Source organism: Cupressus sempervirens, chromosome 9 (genome assembly GCF_028749045.1).
Source record: "Cupressus sempervirens isolate cs-2001-9-10 chromosome 9, ASM2874904v1, whole genome shotgun sequence".
Lineage (NCBI taxonomy): Eukaryota > Viridiplantae > Streptophyta > Pinopsida > Cupressales > Cupressaceae > Cupressus > Cupressus sempervirens.
This window is the reverse complement of record NC_143126.1, coordinates 599,136,064-599,154,091: the sequence shown is the minus strand read 5'-3', so window position 1 is coordinate 599,154,091 and position 18,028 is coordinate 599,136,064.

Sequence of the window (18,028 nt, the reverse complement as noted above, 5' to 3'; positions counted from 1 at the left end):
AACCACATTAAAAAGATAGGTTAGAAATATTGCCTCGCTCATGCCTTAGTGCTTGTATAGGCTAAGGATGGGAGTAGGAGGATACCTAGTGAGAGGTGTGACAAGTATTCCTCATCTTCATGAGAGGGTATTCTGGTTCCGCATGGGTCATGTTGAGGGTCTAGGGTCAAGAGTGACCAATCTAGGGTAACTCAATGCTTAAGGGTTTGGGGTCTAGTGAGAGGCCAATCTAGGGTAACTCAAGTATCTTGACCATGTAGTGACACTCCCTAGTGTGTAGCTTGAATCTCCTTCATGTTTTTTTATATTTGTCTCTAGTGGTGTTCTTGTTGGATGTACCTTTTGGTGGTGTATTTATTCTTGGGTTTATTAATTGGTGATTTATTCTCATTGGTGATAGTTATTTATTTGTTGGTTATTGGAATTTGATTTACAAATTGGTGTTCTTTTAGTGGTTGTATCTCGTTGGTTTTGATACTTTTTTTGTACTTGGTTTTTGGTTGTTGACTCTGGTATGTGATGTTGGTTTGGTTGATTTTCTTTTCAACTTTGGTTATCTTTTCTTTATGATTAGTTGTATTACCCTTGAGGTTGATTGAGCTATCAAGATTCCTTGCTTAGGATATAATTTTGTGTTTGATATTTGTGTGGATCATTCATTATCTCTCCTCAAGCTAGAGTGGGAGCCTAACTAGGTTACCACATTGTCATGAGGTAGTGACTTCTTACCATTTACGTCCCCCTCAAACTGATAGATGTTGGATATTTGTTGATGTAGTTGTATCGATATCATTCTTATTTTTATCCTAGAGATTTATATCCAAATAAACTATATCTATGTATTATGTATCTTGTATTTTGAGATCCAATGAGATGTTGCATTGTATATTGATTTACTTGTATTCATTATTACATACCATATGATGTGTGCAGTGGATGTTATCTAGATGTACCTTATCATGTCATTTTTACTTGTGTATTTGCTTATTATATTATGTATATGTTATTCATTTATGATTATTAACATTGTAATTAGACATAAACTTATTATTAAAACTTTTGAAACATGACTCAACATGAAGGAACCCTTAAGGAATGAAACTGTAATTGAAATAGTTTATGTGTTTTTGATGTGTTATATGAGTATATTGCTTCTGTATTGTTACTTTGATGTTGTATAAACTTAAACAAAAGAAAGTAGTTCAGTGAACTTTTTAAAATATTAGGTTTATTTCTTTTGGGTTCCTGAGTGGGGCGTTAAATTTCCCATGTGCTAAGTGTAAGGAAGATAAAGTTATATGTTAGCATAAAAACTTAAACACAATAAAATTATGAAGCATGGAAATCTTAGTTCTAAAATTTATTCAAATTACCCATGAAATAGTGATGGATCCAATGTAGTCAAGTTATCTATACTCTCGGTGGCCCATGAAATGATGATGGAATGACTTTAAGTCAAGTTACCCTTATGCTAGGTGTAAGGAAGATAAAGTTACACATTAGCATAAAATCATAAGCACGATAAAATTATGAACCATGGAAATTTGTAAGAATTTGCCTTAAGGAAAAATGACACCAAGATCAAGAAGCTCAAGAACATAGCACAATATGGACCAATAATGTATGATCATAATAACAATATGAGAATGAATATCTTATGAATACACACTAGAAGTATCTGTATATAAAGGCATCTAGAATGACTAGGAGTCAGCAAAGTGATAAGTATGACAACTAAGCACACATCCACCAGAAGTGGATTATCCTCCATTGTGCATGAATGTACTTGCAACAATGAGAGGATAAGCATAACAAGGTGTATCTCGTAGAGAGAAGTTGTAGACAACATGTGCTTAAATAAGTTGCTAACTCCTATGTTGTCAACAAGACAACTCATATGACTATGCATACTCGTAGGTGTCTGCATGACAACTAATATGATAATGAATTAACCTAAGTAAACTTAAATAAAGTGTAAATGGTAATTAATTATTTACACTCACAAGATATTATTTTTACAATTTATTCAAATTACCCATAAAATAATGATGGATCCATTCTAATCAAGTTGTCGATATGCTAGGCGGCCCATGAAATGATGATGGATTGACTTTGAGTCAAGTTTCCCATGTGCTAGTTGCAAGGAAAAAAAGTTACACATTAGTATAAAAACCTAAGCACAATAAAATTATGATGCGTGGAAATCTTATTTCTACAATTGATTAAAGTTTCCCATGAAATAATGATGGATCCATTCTAGTAAAGTTGTCTATATGCTAGGTGAGCCATGAAATGATGATGGATTGACTTTGAGCAAGTTGCCCATGTGCTAGGTGTAAGGAAAAAAAGTTACACATTAGTATAAAAACTTAAGTGCAAAAAAATTATGAAGCATGAAAATCTTATTTCTACAATTTATTCGAATTTCTTATGAAATAATGATGGATCCATTCTAGTCAAGTTGTATATATGCTAGTTGGCCCATGAAATAATGATGAATTGACTTTGAGTCAAATTTCCTAAGTGCTAGGTGTAAGGAAAAAAGTTACACATTAGTATAAAAACCTAAGCACAATAAAATAATGAAGCATGGAATCTTATTTCTACAATTTATTCAAATTTCCCATAAAATAATGATGGATCCACTCTAGTCAAGTTGTCTCTATGTTAGGTGGCCCATGAAATAATGATGGATTGACTTTGAGTTAAGTTTCTTGTGTGCTAGGTGAAAGAAAGAAAAAAAGTTACATATTAGTATAAAAACCTAAGCACAATAAAATGATGATTTGTGGTAATCTTATTTCTAAAATTCATTCAAATTACCCTTGAAATAATGATGGATACATTCTAGTCAAGTTGTTTTCTTGGCCAAAGAAAGGGATCAAAATACCATAGCAATGGACTACTTAATCCAAGATTAGACATCCCGAGTGTTTCTAACCCAACTCATTTGGACTCATTTAATTTATCAACTAGGGACGTAAACTTGAAATGGTGTCTACAAAGTATATGCTTCAAACTTCTCGCATCTTAAGAATTGTTCTATGAAAATTCAAATGATTATGCTACAAGAAATCTACGCTAAAGCTAAGAATCAAATCTATTTTAACAAAGCATGACAATACAACTCAGAACTACTTCAACTGCCTATGATGTAGGAATAGCTCACTAATTCTGTTATCAATGGCTATAGGAATAGTAGAGTCTATGCTAGTTCTACAAACTAAAGGTAAATCCTATGCTAATTAATCAGTTCACTTCCTATGAGGGCCCCCATAGAGAAGTGAAGTAGAACTACTCAAAGATGGAAACCTGAAATGATCTTTTTATTCATAACAACAATAAGCATACATACTGATAAACAAAAAGATTACATTCAGTGCTCAAAACTTAGAAAACTTCTAAATTCCTTTTTCTAGAACATAGACTTCCAATTATTTAAGTACAAACTAGGAACATAATTCCTAGATTTTAGACCTCGTCAACTGCCAAAGTAATGGACAACATTGAACATTACAAGAGATGTATTAACTTTGGCACCAAATGAAACATGAATTTGGGAGCTCATGACCCCTGGATTTCCCGCTTTAACTCTTGTTTTCCTAAAAATGGGTACTAGCTATTATGGACAAAACGGTTGGTGATGTGGAAGGTCACTTGGGTTGCTAACTCTGCTTAGCAGAGTTGACTTTGAATCTACAAAATAATAATGCCTCCAAAGTAATAACATACATCAAGACTAATTCAAAATATGTCATCTAAATTAGTTTACCCTATGTCATATTGATGCAGGAGAACTGCCCAACCTAGCTAAAGAAGAAAAACATCATTCTGACTATTTTTGTAATCAAATGACATATCATTTCATAGCATATTCATTTTAGTCTTGGAAATTAATTATGCACACATTTGTTTGAAATTATCATAAGCATCATTTTCTTAAACATCAAAGTTTTTAGAAAGTTTGCAAATTCAACTGAAAATGAAATGATATAAAATAGACCATATTATGGTCTCATCATTCCCCCCAACTAAAACTTTGACTTGTCCTCAAGGAATCATAAATTTTTTGACCCTCGTAGCCATCCTGAAATCTAAGGGAACACTCTATCCTTTACCTCTTGTAGTGTATTTCCAATAAAAGCCTTTACTCTTCTTGTACCCTTCCCATCTATGGAGCTCTTCTATCATATCAAATTTCTCTAAATCTTGCTTATTAGCAAGCAATGGGGACAATAGTAGTGGAGGCTGAAAAGCTAAAACTTTTCCTTTCTTTCCCTAGCTTAATGTACCAAGGTTCTCACTGAGTAGCCATGATAAGATTCAACGTAGAATGAGGTTCCTTCTTTTGTAGGTCTTCACTCAATCCTATCCAGTGCCATTGATTTCCCTACTTTGTTGCAGGAAGATCTGTTTCTACCATAGCTTTATATTCTTGATAGGTTACCTCCCTTAAAGGAGAAATAATCTAGTTTCTAGATTTTGATTTAGCAACATTTAACCAATCATAGTACATTGTTATGGCATCCTTGGCTTCAAGCCTAAGAAAAAGTTAAATGTAATACTCTAATTCTTTGTACTGGCGGGCTTGATTTTCTCTGCTAACTTCATTTTGTATCCAAGACATCAATGCCTTGAGTGTAATATCACCCACATAAGGTAGAGTGTTCTAGTCTTTGTTGTCAGGGACTACTAAATTATGTAAAAAGAGTTCATAAAGAAAATTTTTGATGGCTACAAGGGTAGTATGAAAAGCTTGGAAGAATTCCTGAGTAGTATTCAATGTTAAAATTTTACCTTGCATTACACAAGTCATCTGATAATTGAAAAATTGTTCTTTCAAAAAGAGAACATAAGCAAGAGAAGGAGAGTGACAAGACATCAATTCAGGAATCATGGTAGTGAATTTTGTAAGTTTGCCACTTTATTGTTCAATCTTCACATCCTTTTCAATCAATTCTTGAGTTTGATTGAAGATGGTTTTGTCGAAGCTCTCACTCTTTATTTTCCATTCTTCCCTCTCTTGAATTAATTGATTAGATAGTTGTGAAATAATGTGTAATAATGAAACAATGGAACTAGGATGGTAAGTAACATGTGACGTAGGTGGAGGATCAAAAGGAAAAACTTGCTAGGCTGTAGAAGCTAAAGCATCAAGTCCTTGCAAAAGAATCTATTCAGCAACAGTATTAACTATTTCCAAATTTATTCCAATATCCTTTTCATGAAATTATCTCCTCTAAAGAAGAGGAAGAGAGTCGACAACTCTGACATATATACTATCATCATTGTCTAAATCTATGGAAATGATAGGTGGTTGGACAAAGGATGTTCCTACTGCTGTAGGTACATGTTCTGCACTTTCTTCATTTTAACCATCTTCAATGATGATCTTATCCTTATCAAAAGAAGAGGATTGCTCTTTTTCAATAGTTACATTTTCAAACATAGGGGATTGAAAAGATACCCTTCATCAATTTTTATAGATGATTGGATCCTTCGATTTTTATGCCTGAGGGGTACTTCTGCTACCTTTGAAGCTACAGGAAGTTCTGAAGATGTTTCCTATACATTCACTTTATTCTTCTTATAAACTCCAAGAGCTACAGGAGAGCCAATATTTGGGGAAAATTTAATTTTCCTTTTACCCTTATCAGATGTTGAACCTGGCCTAGAGATAGAAGCTATGCGAGTGGAAATTGGGGTTCTCTATGACCTCCTTGATCTAGACAAGGAAGAGCCTCGTGCTGGATTTACAAGATTTTCCTGAGGTTCTATTTCCTCTTCAACTTGCTCGGCAAGTTGCCTAATAGGGTTTTCCACTTTGTTTTCAACAAAATCATCCCAAGATATCCCAAGTTGTTCCCTGAGGGCTTTTTCTATGATAAGCTTAATAAAACAGTGGCGTGAAACATCTTTCAGGGTTCCTTTTTGTAATATAGCAGCTCTTTTCAACAAAATGTGATACATAAAATGAGGAACATTCAAAGGGCAATCATCATGTCTTAGGCAGCTCAAAATTTTAAAATGTGTGACATGCAAATATGAATGTCTCCCCTCACAAGTAAAATATCTCACAATATAGATAGCACATTTATTAAATGGTTTTGGTAAAGATGTGTGGATTGTACCTTATTTTTGGTCTATCTGAAGCCATGGATCTGTGTGCACTATAAATTGGGCTCTAACTGACACATCCAATGTGTTTGAAAGCTCCTCCCCTACCAAAGGAAATTCCATCATCTCAACTACAATTTTGGGTGAAAATGAAACCCTTGTTCCTCTAACCATGGCAAAACCATCCTTCAGCATCTGCAAAAATTCTAAGGTAAGCTCCTCATCCCATGTAGATAGTTTGAACATGTAATTTTTCCACCTCTTGGCTTGAAATATGAGTAGGCAAACTAGGTCTCCCAACAATGTTGTATGGTCAGTTGATTCTCTTCTTTTCAAACCACCCCCCATTGTTCCTTTAGAGTGATTATAGGAGTAATTTCAAAAATGGAAAAACTTGTAACAAGATGGGAAGATAAGTGATAGTACTTGTTTTAAGAAATTGATGATTTTAGCATTTAAGATCACTTAATTATGCATTAAGTACCTTAGCTGGAACTCGTACTTACCAATTTGAAAAAATATGTAACACAAAGGTAATGGTCACATCACATCATCTTTTTATTGTGTGGTAGCATATATGAAAATTTAATGATAAAAAAAAAATGAATGAAACATAATACCCTTCCCCCGACTAAATTAGGTAATAGCTAGTGACAAAGGTAACTAAAAATAGAACAATACATTAAGAAAAAGTTTAAACTTGAGTATGTGTATGAACCTTGTAATTTGTGTTGTCAGATGATATCGTCATGCAAGTTGATGAAGGATGAGGTGAGGTGGAAGATGAGAAAAAGTAGAGTGAGGTGGAATTATTACAGAGAAAATACTTTCACAAAGAAAGTACAGTTTATTATGATGAGTGAAATTCTCTTAGAGAGAGGATGGAAAATGAGCTAGAAACTCATCTACAGTTGCTGTAGGAATTGTAAGATCAATAGATGGCTGGAATTGCTGCAGGAACTCTTCATGAATAGACAACTTATGGTAGAGTTTTAAGAAGTGCATATTAACAAGCAGTTTGAAGCGAATAGGATCAATGGTAGAGAGTTGCATTACACCATTCTCAAACACAGAAATGATTTCATACGATCCAAGCCAATAGGTCTGGAATTTTCCTAGAGTTTGCTAATAATGGGAATCATATAACGGAGCCTAGTCTCCAATAGAAAACTTCTTATCATGGATGAACTTATCATGACATTTCTTTCATTGCTGTTGAATTATCTCAATATTATGCAGGGTATATTTGTAGTATTCATCAAGGGCATTCAACTGCAGTAACCTATCCTCTTGAGCCTTTGAAAGATCAACATCCAATTCCAAAGAAGTTTTTAAAGTCTTGTGCTCAAATTCTATGGGCATGGAAGAAAATTTACCATGTAAAGTAATTCAAATGGGGTAAATCCAGTGGTGCTCTTCTATGTAGTCCTGTAAGCCCAATTTGCTTCAGGAAGCTAGGTAACCCAGTCCCGTTTATGAATAGAAACTGTCTTGGTGAGGATTGTTTCTATCTCTCTATTTGTGATTTCTACCTAACCATTAGCTTGAGGATGGTATGGGGAAGATGTACCATGATGTATCATGTACTTCTTCATGAGTTCTACAATCAATTTGGATGTGAATTGAGCTCCTTGATCTGTGAAAATTTCTCTAAGTACTCCAAATCTGGTGAATATGCATTCATATAGAAAATCTACTACTTTATGATCTCTGGCATGTGTCATAGCTTGTGCTTCAACCCATTTAGTTGCATAATCAGTACATACTAAGATGTATGATTTACCATTAGAAGAGGGTTCTATTGGACTGACAAATTCAATACCGCACTTGTCAAAAGGCATGACCACCACCTATGGATGTATAGGCATTTCATCAAATTTAGTGGGTCTTCCCATGCGTTGGCATTGATCACATTACATTGTATACTTTGCTACATCTTTGTGGAGAGTAGGCCAGTAGTATCCAGTTGTTAAAATATTGTAGTTTGTTCTCTTTGCTGCAAAATGACCCCCACATGATTCATCATGACATGCCCGCAGAATGTCCTAGGTTTCATCTTCCCTCACACACCGGTGAATTACTTGATCTGGTCTAGTGTAGAATATCAACCTAGCTATTCACCAAGAGACAGTGCTACTTGGGTAAAAAGTGTGGTGGTGTTCTTCCTATAGCAAGGTAACTTGCTATATCTACGAACCATGGGTTATAACTTTCTATTAGGGAAGTTGTCATCTATGGCTATAGGATCATCAAGTACTCGAAGTTGTGACAAAAAATCTACTACTACATTGGCTTAGCCTGGCTTATCTATTATCTTCACATTAAACTCCTGCATGAGGAGTAGCCAATGTGCTAATCTACTGAAAATAGTAGGTTTGTTCATCAAATATTTTATAGTAGAGTGATCAGTGTAGAAAAAAGCCTCATAGCTTGTGATATAATGCCAAAATTTATTAAGTGCATACACAACAACAAGCAATTCTTTTTCAGTGATAGTATAATTCAGCTTAGCACCTTGCAAATTCTTACTAATATAGTAAATGGCATGCTCAACAATACCTTCTTTTTGTCCTATAATTGCTCCTAAAGCAATATCGAATGCATCAGTGTGAATGTAAAAAGGTAGCTTCCAATTAGGTCCTCTAAGAATAGGTGGTGTTTTTTTATGGGCTGGCATCTTCTTATGGGTAGCCTCCTAAAATTGAATATTAACTGCAGATCATTTTACAAAAATGGTTTTTGAAGCTCTTTCCAAATGTTGTTTATGTAAAGAAAATTGTGAAACCTCTAAATATCTTCTTTTTGAATTTTCTTTTGCTTAAAAAGGTTGGTATTGGCTTAAATATAAACTTGATTTGACCTCACCTCTATCAGGTGATCTCACCAATCAACTCAATGATTGGCCTACTAAACACAAAAATTGTATCTATGATAAATTGTGGAATATTGCTCTAGCCATCCTTGTGTGGGAAATCCAGAAAGAAAGAAATAGATGTATATTTAATAATTCAAAATTAAGTTTAACATCCCTATTCAATAAAATTAAGGCATCTATAATAGAAGTAATGAAAAGTTATCTTAGAAAAATGAGTAAATTTGAAGGATCCTTCTCTGAATGGGATGGAGTTATAAAAAAAATGGATACACCTTATCAACTTGCCAATAATTTATGAGAAAAAGGACCTTAAAGATAGGAAAGAATGTGTATGGAAAGCCCCCTTAAGGGATAGGCCAAGTTAAATTTTGACGGAGCATCCAGAGGGATTCCAAGGAAGGTTGGAATTGGATGTATAATTAGGTTGGATTTTGGCCAATGGCTTATCAAATGAGCTAAACCCTTGGGTACTATGTCAAATAATATAGCAAACTTAGAATCTCTACAAAAAGGTCTTCAACTAAGTTTAAACAACAAATTCACAAGATTAATCATTGAAGAAGATTCTCAAATTGTCATCAATACTGTAACGCCCTGCCAAGGGATCCAAAAGAATTAACCTAAAGTTTTACTAAGTTTACCAAACTTTTTTTAAAAGAAAGAATAACATACACTTCAAACATAAAGTAGCAGAAGCAATAACATACACTCATACATAAGCAAATAGATTACATTCCTTAAGGATCCCAAGATGTTGAGTTACATTTAAATTTTAATTAATACTAAGTCTAATATATAACACATCCACGTGAAAGAATAATTAAAATTCCAATGTCCATTTAAATAATATACATTTGTTTTGAATTCCACTTGGCAATAAAATTTGGAATGCTCAATCATCCACTATACATGTCACAAGGTATGAAACGCTAAAAGAATATACATTTATAAAAATAGATTGCATCATCCTTTTCGGATCCATGAAACAAAGTACAATAAGTGAAATCGTGCATAATAAAGATACAACTATTCATCATAAAGATACAACCATCCATTGTAATATACAAAGATAGAATGAAAGGAAATGCAGATAAGGAACTCCAGCCATGGCAACAACAGATGGATCTCAAATGGTAAGACTAAAAAGCACTACCACTCGACTGCATGGTAACCCAAAAAGGCCCACTCCCACCACACTGAGGAGATAGTCTCAAGTCCCAAACAGGATATCAATCCATAAATCAAAAGTAATCTCTAAGTCTAGGAAATCCTAAATGTAATCTAACTCAAAGGTTCCAAAATAAATCGACCATCTAGACTCAGAGGCACACAAAGACATGTAGGAAATCTATACTGCTAGTGGGCAAGTATCATCACATGAATCAACACTAGGATTATTTGGCTATTCTTTTAATCCTCTAGCCCCCTAGTGACCCTATGCAGCACTAGTATCCTCTCATACTGACAAGGCATACTAACGAGTCAACTCTAAGGTTACCCGGCTAGTCTTTTAATCCTTTGGCCACTTAGTGACTTTTTGTGGTACCAATATCTTATTAATTCATTTTAAAGCCATTTAATGAAATTTTATCACTTATTAAACTACTTACAATGGGTTACCCTGGTAGCCACTTTGGGCCCCAGCCTCCATTGCAAGCCACTTCCCAACTTAACATACAAATTACCTACCCCAGGCTCATAAAAGTACAAATCAAAGAATCACAAATTTCACCTCAACCCTATATAAGTGACTAGAAAGCATCAAAAGATAATCACAAAAACACATCAATTATCTACAAGCAACTGGAAATCATCCCCAAAAATATTGATTGAAGACTCAAAATGGTTAAGTCAAATATGTCATACATTCACCTCAGCTTCACTCAAGAACACTGGAAAGCAATAAAAAACAATAAATACCAACTCATCATAGAGCATACTAGACACATTACCATGGTTGAGTTTAAAAGATCAAGATCAATTCATCACAACATCCCAAACACAAAACTCCCAAGCCTCCGGTAGACGTCCTAAACTAGTCAACACTCTAGTCAACCCAAACCCAAAACATAGACAACACACAGAAAAAAAATGTGTAGGTTTCATAGTTTGGTTTGATTTTGAAAACATATTGTTCAATTAAATGTAAGGTTTTAGTTTTTGTTTCAATGAATGTTTTGAGTACATAAGATTCTCAGTTTACCCTACAAGTTAACCCAATCATTTATTCGAATAAAATATGGAATTACCCACATTACATTTAAAGTCAATTTTTTTTTTCCAAAATAATCAAAGGGTAATTATTTATTAAATTATTAAAATAATAATCATTGATTGTCAAATAAAATAATTTACCACTTTATTTAAATCAGTATTATTAAAATAATAATTTGATAAAATTAAAACTCCATTATATCCACCATCATTAATTAATTTAAATTAAATTAAATTAATTAATAATTATATTTTTTAAATGACTATTTAAATATCATTGAATTACTACTAAATTAAACTTTAATTAAAAATATTTAATAAATTATAATATTTTAATATTAAGGAAATTATTTTAAAATATTAATAAATAAAAATTTAATTTATATTACATTTTAAAACTTAACATAATTTATAAATTTATTCAAAAATTCAATAATAATTTAAAACTTTTTTTTACAGTGTTTATTAAGGCTTGTCGGCCTGCCGTATGTGTAGTCGTCGCAACACTCTGTTGCTGCCACAACTGAGTACTATTGCTGATGTAGCAGTACATGTTGCTGCAGCAGTAGAGTCTGTTGTGTTCTGTCGGCGGCAGGAGAATAAGAGGAGGGGGAGGTGGGGATTGGTGGCCCCACCTCCTTCTTTATTATATATTTTTAAATTATTTTTTTGTTTAATAAAGTTTAATCTTTGAAAAACAATTCCCCCCTCCCCCCCACAATTTGTATAGATATAAAAAAAATTTCTTTTAATTTTATTTTTAATGAAATTTGATCCCTAAAACCAACTCCCCCTATACATGTATAATTAAATATATTTTTTATAAGAAGTTCTAGCCTAAATCTGATAGGGGAAATACAACCAATTGGTTGAATTCTCAATTGGAATTTTTGAATTTAAAGAAAAAACTTTCCCCATTCAATTTTCACTTTTAAATCTACTGAAGGAGGATTATTTGATTTATTAATATTTCCTTATACAGAAGATTTAACATGCATACTAGATTTTCACTATATTGAAACACTCGTCACAGAGAATCATTCAGAAAGCTATTTGTAGACACGAAGAAGATAGGAAAAGAAAAGCATAATAAACTGTGTGAATAATCACAAGAATTTACTTGGACTCTAATGCTAATCGCTATGCCCAAAAAGATTGTGAGAGAAATTTCTCCTCTTAAAACCTTCTCTCTTCTGAAAATTCCCTTCCTCAAAATTCGTTGTCCCCTAAAAATGAACCCTCAAATTGTGATATGGAGTTCTCTCCTAAAATTGGGGCACTAATTGTCCGATCACCTGAGAGGACTCCTTTCTCACCAAACTTTAACTCTTTATTATCTTTTCTTTATCTTTTTCATGCACGTGTTATGCAATTAAAATATCTTTATTTAATTTCACTCACTTTATCTTTTTTATTAATTTATTATATGAATAAAGAAAATTGGTGGGTGATGGCGATGGTGAAGCTCTACATTTCAAGCTAGGGCATCCATGCCCTAGCTCCATCTACTCTCTATTTCTCTGGGTGTTGTACTATTAGGTTTTTAATGTCCATGGGATTGGGTGTTGGGTAGCTCATCTTCTTGTGCTTGGGGTCAGGTTGATCTATGGGAAGGTGAGATCTTGGTAGGTGCATGGTTTATAGCTTGTGCCTGGTGCAATCTTTTTGCTACTTACGGGTGGGAGAGGGGTCTTTGTTGCTGGTAGACTATAGGCCCACTGACTCTTGTCTTCTTTGTTGTGTGGGAAGGAAGGATTGCTAGTGAGGGTTTTGTTGTATTTTGACTTAGGGTGAGGGGAAAATTGCCTCTTCATCTTCTTGGTGTAGGTTTGTTGCCCTAGCATAATGGCAGATTCCAAGGACGAGAGGTCAGTGAGGAGCTCTCAATTGGATTTTTGAGCAGCAATAGGCTCAAAGTCTTCGAATCAAGGGATGAAGACCTTTGATAATAATTTGTTTGCGCTGAATTCTAGGAATGTTGATTTGGGGCCATCTAATGGATCAAGGATTACGAAGACTAATGGATGTCTCAAGAGGTGCAAGGAGAAGCCAAAACTGGTTATCCCAGTTGCAATGATTGCTAAAGATGTTGAGTATTTTTTGCATCACTCATTATACTATAAGTTTTTGGGAATGAGGGTGTCATTGTAATTTTTGGAGGTTTGGGCTCAGAAGACTTGGGAGCCAGAGGGGGAATTGGAGATTATGTTATTAGCAAACAATTATTTCATGGTTACCTTTAATTGCATTGCTGATCTCAATTGGGTATTTGAGGGGGGGCCTTATTTTCATAATAAGGTAGGGCTATTTGTCAAGCCATGGAATGCTGGATTTAACCCTACAGAGGAACTTCCAAACCATGTCCCCGTGTGGGTTTGTTTACCATGTCTCCTGGTGGAATGCTGTTGAGAGGATGTGTTGCATCTTTTGGCCTTTGTGCTTGGTAACCCTTTAGGAATGTCATCATAGACCTTGGGCAATAAGGTAATGACTTTTGTACATATTTGTGTTGAAATTGATCTAAGTAGGAATTTTCTAGATGCAATAGGAATGTGTACGATTTCTTATTCTTGGGTGCAACAACTGGACTATGAAACCCTCCCTTTTTGATGTCAACTCTGCCAAGAATATGGCCATTTGCAGTGAAGGTGCCCAAGGTTCAAGACTAGGGAGACCCAACCTTCATAGCTCGTGAGTAATCTTCCTATATCAGATAAGGGAAAGAGTATTTCTTTGGAAGAGGTTGGGGCTTCTGATGGTTTTGTACTGGTCAAGTCTCGAAATCAAAATAGGGGTCAAAAGAGGCCTTTCAATGAAAAACATGATGATGGTACATTCAATAGGTTTGAGGTTTTGGATGAGCTCAGCCAACAAGAGGTGAACCTAGGTTTAATCAACTTGGATCAAGGGCTTGTAGATTTAGTCCAGGAGGATCCTGTTCTCGAGGCTTCTATGGACCCACAAGGGGAGGACTGTCGGCACTTGGAAATAGATCAGCAAAGAGGAATCCTTTAGATGTAGGAACCCTTGGCCATTGTTACTACAGTAGGAGTGGATTCTTCCTCTATGGGGGGAAAAATGGCTCAGACTCGGTAGCGAAGCTTAAGCCTCCGCCTAAATTGCGCATTTTGCAGAAAGGCATTAAGAAGGGTGGGGTAGATAAATTTGTTAACCTGGTAGAAAAAAGGATATGGAAAAGATTAAACTTGCTAATGAGAATTTGGTAAAGTCAAGGGTAGTTAAGCCTTTGGATTCTATTTTTTCAAGCCCCTTCAAATGATTGTTCTGTCATAGAATGTAAAGGGCTTGAACATCAGCCCTAGACCAAAAGCAGTTCATGAGTTAATCAAAAGGCAAGCTCCTGATGTTGTTTTTTTGCAAGAAACTAAGTTATTCTATTGAGAATATGCAAGGTTTAATGCCTAAGTTGTGGAGAAATGGGAGAGTTAGATCATTGGAGCTCATGGAGCTTCTGGGGGTCTAGTTTGTTTATGGAATCCTAGAAGAATCCAGCCTCTTTGGTGAATTTCTTCTAGGTACTCTATGTCTATGATTGCCACTAGCCTGGATATAGGGGAAGTCATATTATTTTCCAATATTTATGCTCCTACTGATTTCTAGGTTAAACAAGGTTTGTGGTCTCACATTAGATTGGTTCGTAGTATGATGCCTTTACATCCTTGGATTATGACTGGAGATTTCAATGCTATCTATGAGTTGACTGAGAAGTGTGGTGGTATTGGAAGGTTGGAGCCCTCTGCATTGCTTCTTAGATACAATATCAATATCTTGAATCTCGTTGATATCAAACCAAACAATGGCTAGTTTACCTGGAACAACCGTTGGGTTGGTGAGTCTTGGATTGCAGAAAGGTTAGATCAGTTTTTGGTTTCCTTTTATTGGGTTGGAGGGATGTGGTCTTCTTGCTCTGAGATATTAGATTGGAGAGGATCAAACCATTGGCCTATTAAGCTAACTAGGAAATCAACTCAAGCACTTCGTAAGCCTTCTTTTAAGTTCCAACTCATGTGGTTATGGGATCTATCACTGAATGATTTGGTTTCTAACTGGTGGAGAAGGGGGAAGACCAGCATATGGCACATCAATGTATGTATTTCCTAAACTCCTTCAATATGTTAAATTTGAGCTTAAACAGTGGAATCATCTATATTTTGGGAATGTTTTCTAGGAAAAGGTGTTGGCCCAAGCAAATCTGGATGACATTACAAGGAGAATTAGGGAGGAGGATCTCACAGCTGATCTGCTTCAGGATGAGGCTCAAGTTGTGAAAATGCTGGAAGAATGGGAACTGTGGGAGGAATTGTACTAGAAAAAAAAGGCTAGGATTGAGTGGCTCTAGGAAGGGGACAAAAATACTGCTTTTTTCTTCAATTTTGTGAAAGCCAGGCACCAGGGCAATTCTATTACTGGATTGGTAAATGACAGGGGTGACCGTCTTTCTTCCTTCCTGGAAATCTCTAGTGAGGTAGTGCAATACTTTGAGTCTCTCTTTCAAGAGGACTCACAAGGGGGGTCTCCTGAGGAGGAGAAAATTCTTTCTTGTATCCCTTCTCTTGTTTTTGAAGATATGAATCAGTAGCTCATGAGGGATATCTTGTTGGAAGAGCTTGAAGGGATTGTGTTTAATATGAAGAAGGGGAAGGCACCAGGTCCATATGGTTTCCCAATTGGGTTTTTTCAAGAATTCTAGGAAATCATCAAATTTGACCTCTTGGCGATGGTTCATGAGTCTCAACATAATAAGCAGATGTTAAGGGCTCTTAATGCTACTTTTCTTGCTCTTATTCCCATAATGGAGGGGGCTGATAGGTTGAGCCAATTTCGGCCCATCTCTTTAATCAATGTTATCTATAAAATTATTTCTAAACTTATGGCTGACAGGTTGAAGAAGGGGCTTGTGGATTTGATCTCCGAAGAGAAAAGTGGTTTTGTTGCTGGTAGGCAAATTCTGGATGGATTTTCATTGCAACTGAGGTTATCCACTCTGTGGCGAAGTCAAAAGAAAAAGCGATGTTTATCAAATTGGACATGGCTAAGGCTTATGATAGAGTTAGGTGGTCCTTCCTTTGGTGGGTTCTTAGTGCTTTTGGCTTTGTAAAAGATTGGATTCAATGGGTTAGGAGTTGTGTTACCTCAGTTTCTTTCTGAGTGCTTATCAATGGGAGTCATTATGAGATTTTTGGGGCTTCAAGGGGACTTTGGCAAGGAGACCCTCTCTCTCCTTATTTGTTCATTCTTTTGGCTAAAGCTTTGGGGAGATGGATTAAATGAAATGTGGAATTGGGACTTATTCAGGGTTGGAAGTGGGGTGGTGCCTTACCTTCACAAACTCACCTGCAATTTGTGGATGATACTACTTTGATGGGGATAGCCACTAAGAGGGAGGCCTCTAATCTTTGAAGGGTCTTAGATGTATACCTAGTTGCCTTTGGTTAGTAGATTAATGAAGAAAAATCTTCTATCTTCTTCTTCAACACTTTGGGCCCTATTCAGCAAAGGATTGCTCAAACTTTGAGATTTTAGATCAAAAGTCTTCAATTCATGTATCTTGGTATTCTCATCTTGATGAGTAGACTACCCAAAGAGTCTTGGTAGATTATTTTGGATAAATTTTGAGTGAAATTTAATCACTAGACTCATCGTTGGCTATCCTTTGTTGGTCATGTCCAATTGATTAAGTCTATTGTGCAGGCTCTGCCCATTTATAGATGTATGCTCTAGGTTGCTCCTATGGGCTTTCTGAAGATCTTGATTCTGTGGTGCACCAATTTTTATGGATTGGTTGCTTGGAATCCTCCAAATGAAGTTTGGTTAGATGGGAAGTGGTGTGTAGCCCAAAATAATATGGTGGATTAGGCTTGAGGTAGTCGACTTTGACTGGGGAAGCTTTGGCTGCTAAACTTTATTGGCGGTGGTGTAATGAGCAGGATAAGAGTTGGGCCAAGATTCTTTCTCAAAAGTATCTCCTGGGAATCCCTCCTCTCAATATCTCTAGGTACCCCCTTGTGGGGAAGGGATCTATGATTTGGGACACCCTTAAGAAAGGGGCCATGCTTATTAAGGATGGATTATTTTGGATCTACAAGAGAGGGGAGGAGGCCCAATTCTGGTCAAATTCTTGGGATGGTTATCCTCCCATCACTTCTCAGTTCCCCAATTTGGGGATTCTTTATCAATAGTTTTAGGAGGTTGGTTGGTCACAGGTGAGGGACTTTAAGTCCTTCTTTCTCTATGGTCAGATGGAGATGGCGAAATGGAAGTCCCTAGATGAATGGCCGGTTGTTGGGCTATAGGAGGAGTGTGATGTGCTACAAAATATCCTCTCTAGTCGAAGATGTCACTCTCTCCAAGAAGACGATGTGCTTTCTTAGTCTCCCAATCCTAAGGGGATTTATACTGTAGCTTTTGGTTATAGCATGTTGATGTCTCATAAGTTGGTTGGACCTGAAATGCAGAAGTGGAAAAAGGTTTGGAACAATTTTTCTTGGCCAAAATGTAATTGTTTTGTTTGGATGTTGGCTTGGAATAAGTGTTTGACTAGGGATAATATTTAGAAGAGAGGATTTCTTGGCCCTTCTATTTGTGTTATGTGTGAGGCTAATGAGGAGGATTTAGCCCACCTATTCTTTTGTTACTCTTTTGCCATGTAGCTTTGGCACTTTTGGTGGGGTGTTTGGACTACTCCTTGTGTTCATGCTTCTTCCTTGATTGAGTTTTGGCAAGGAATGGGTCATCCCCCTTCTGTGGCTCCTTTTTTGTAGCAGGTGTGGTTTGTGGGGCCTATCTTCTTATTCTGGTAGA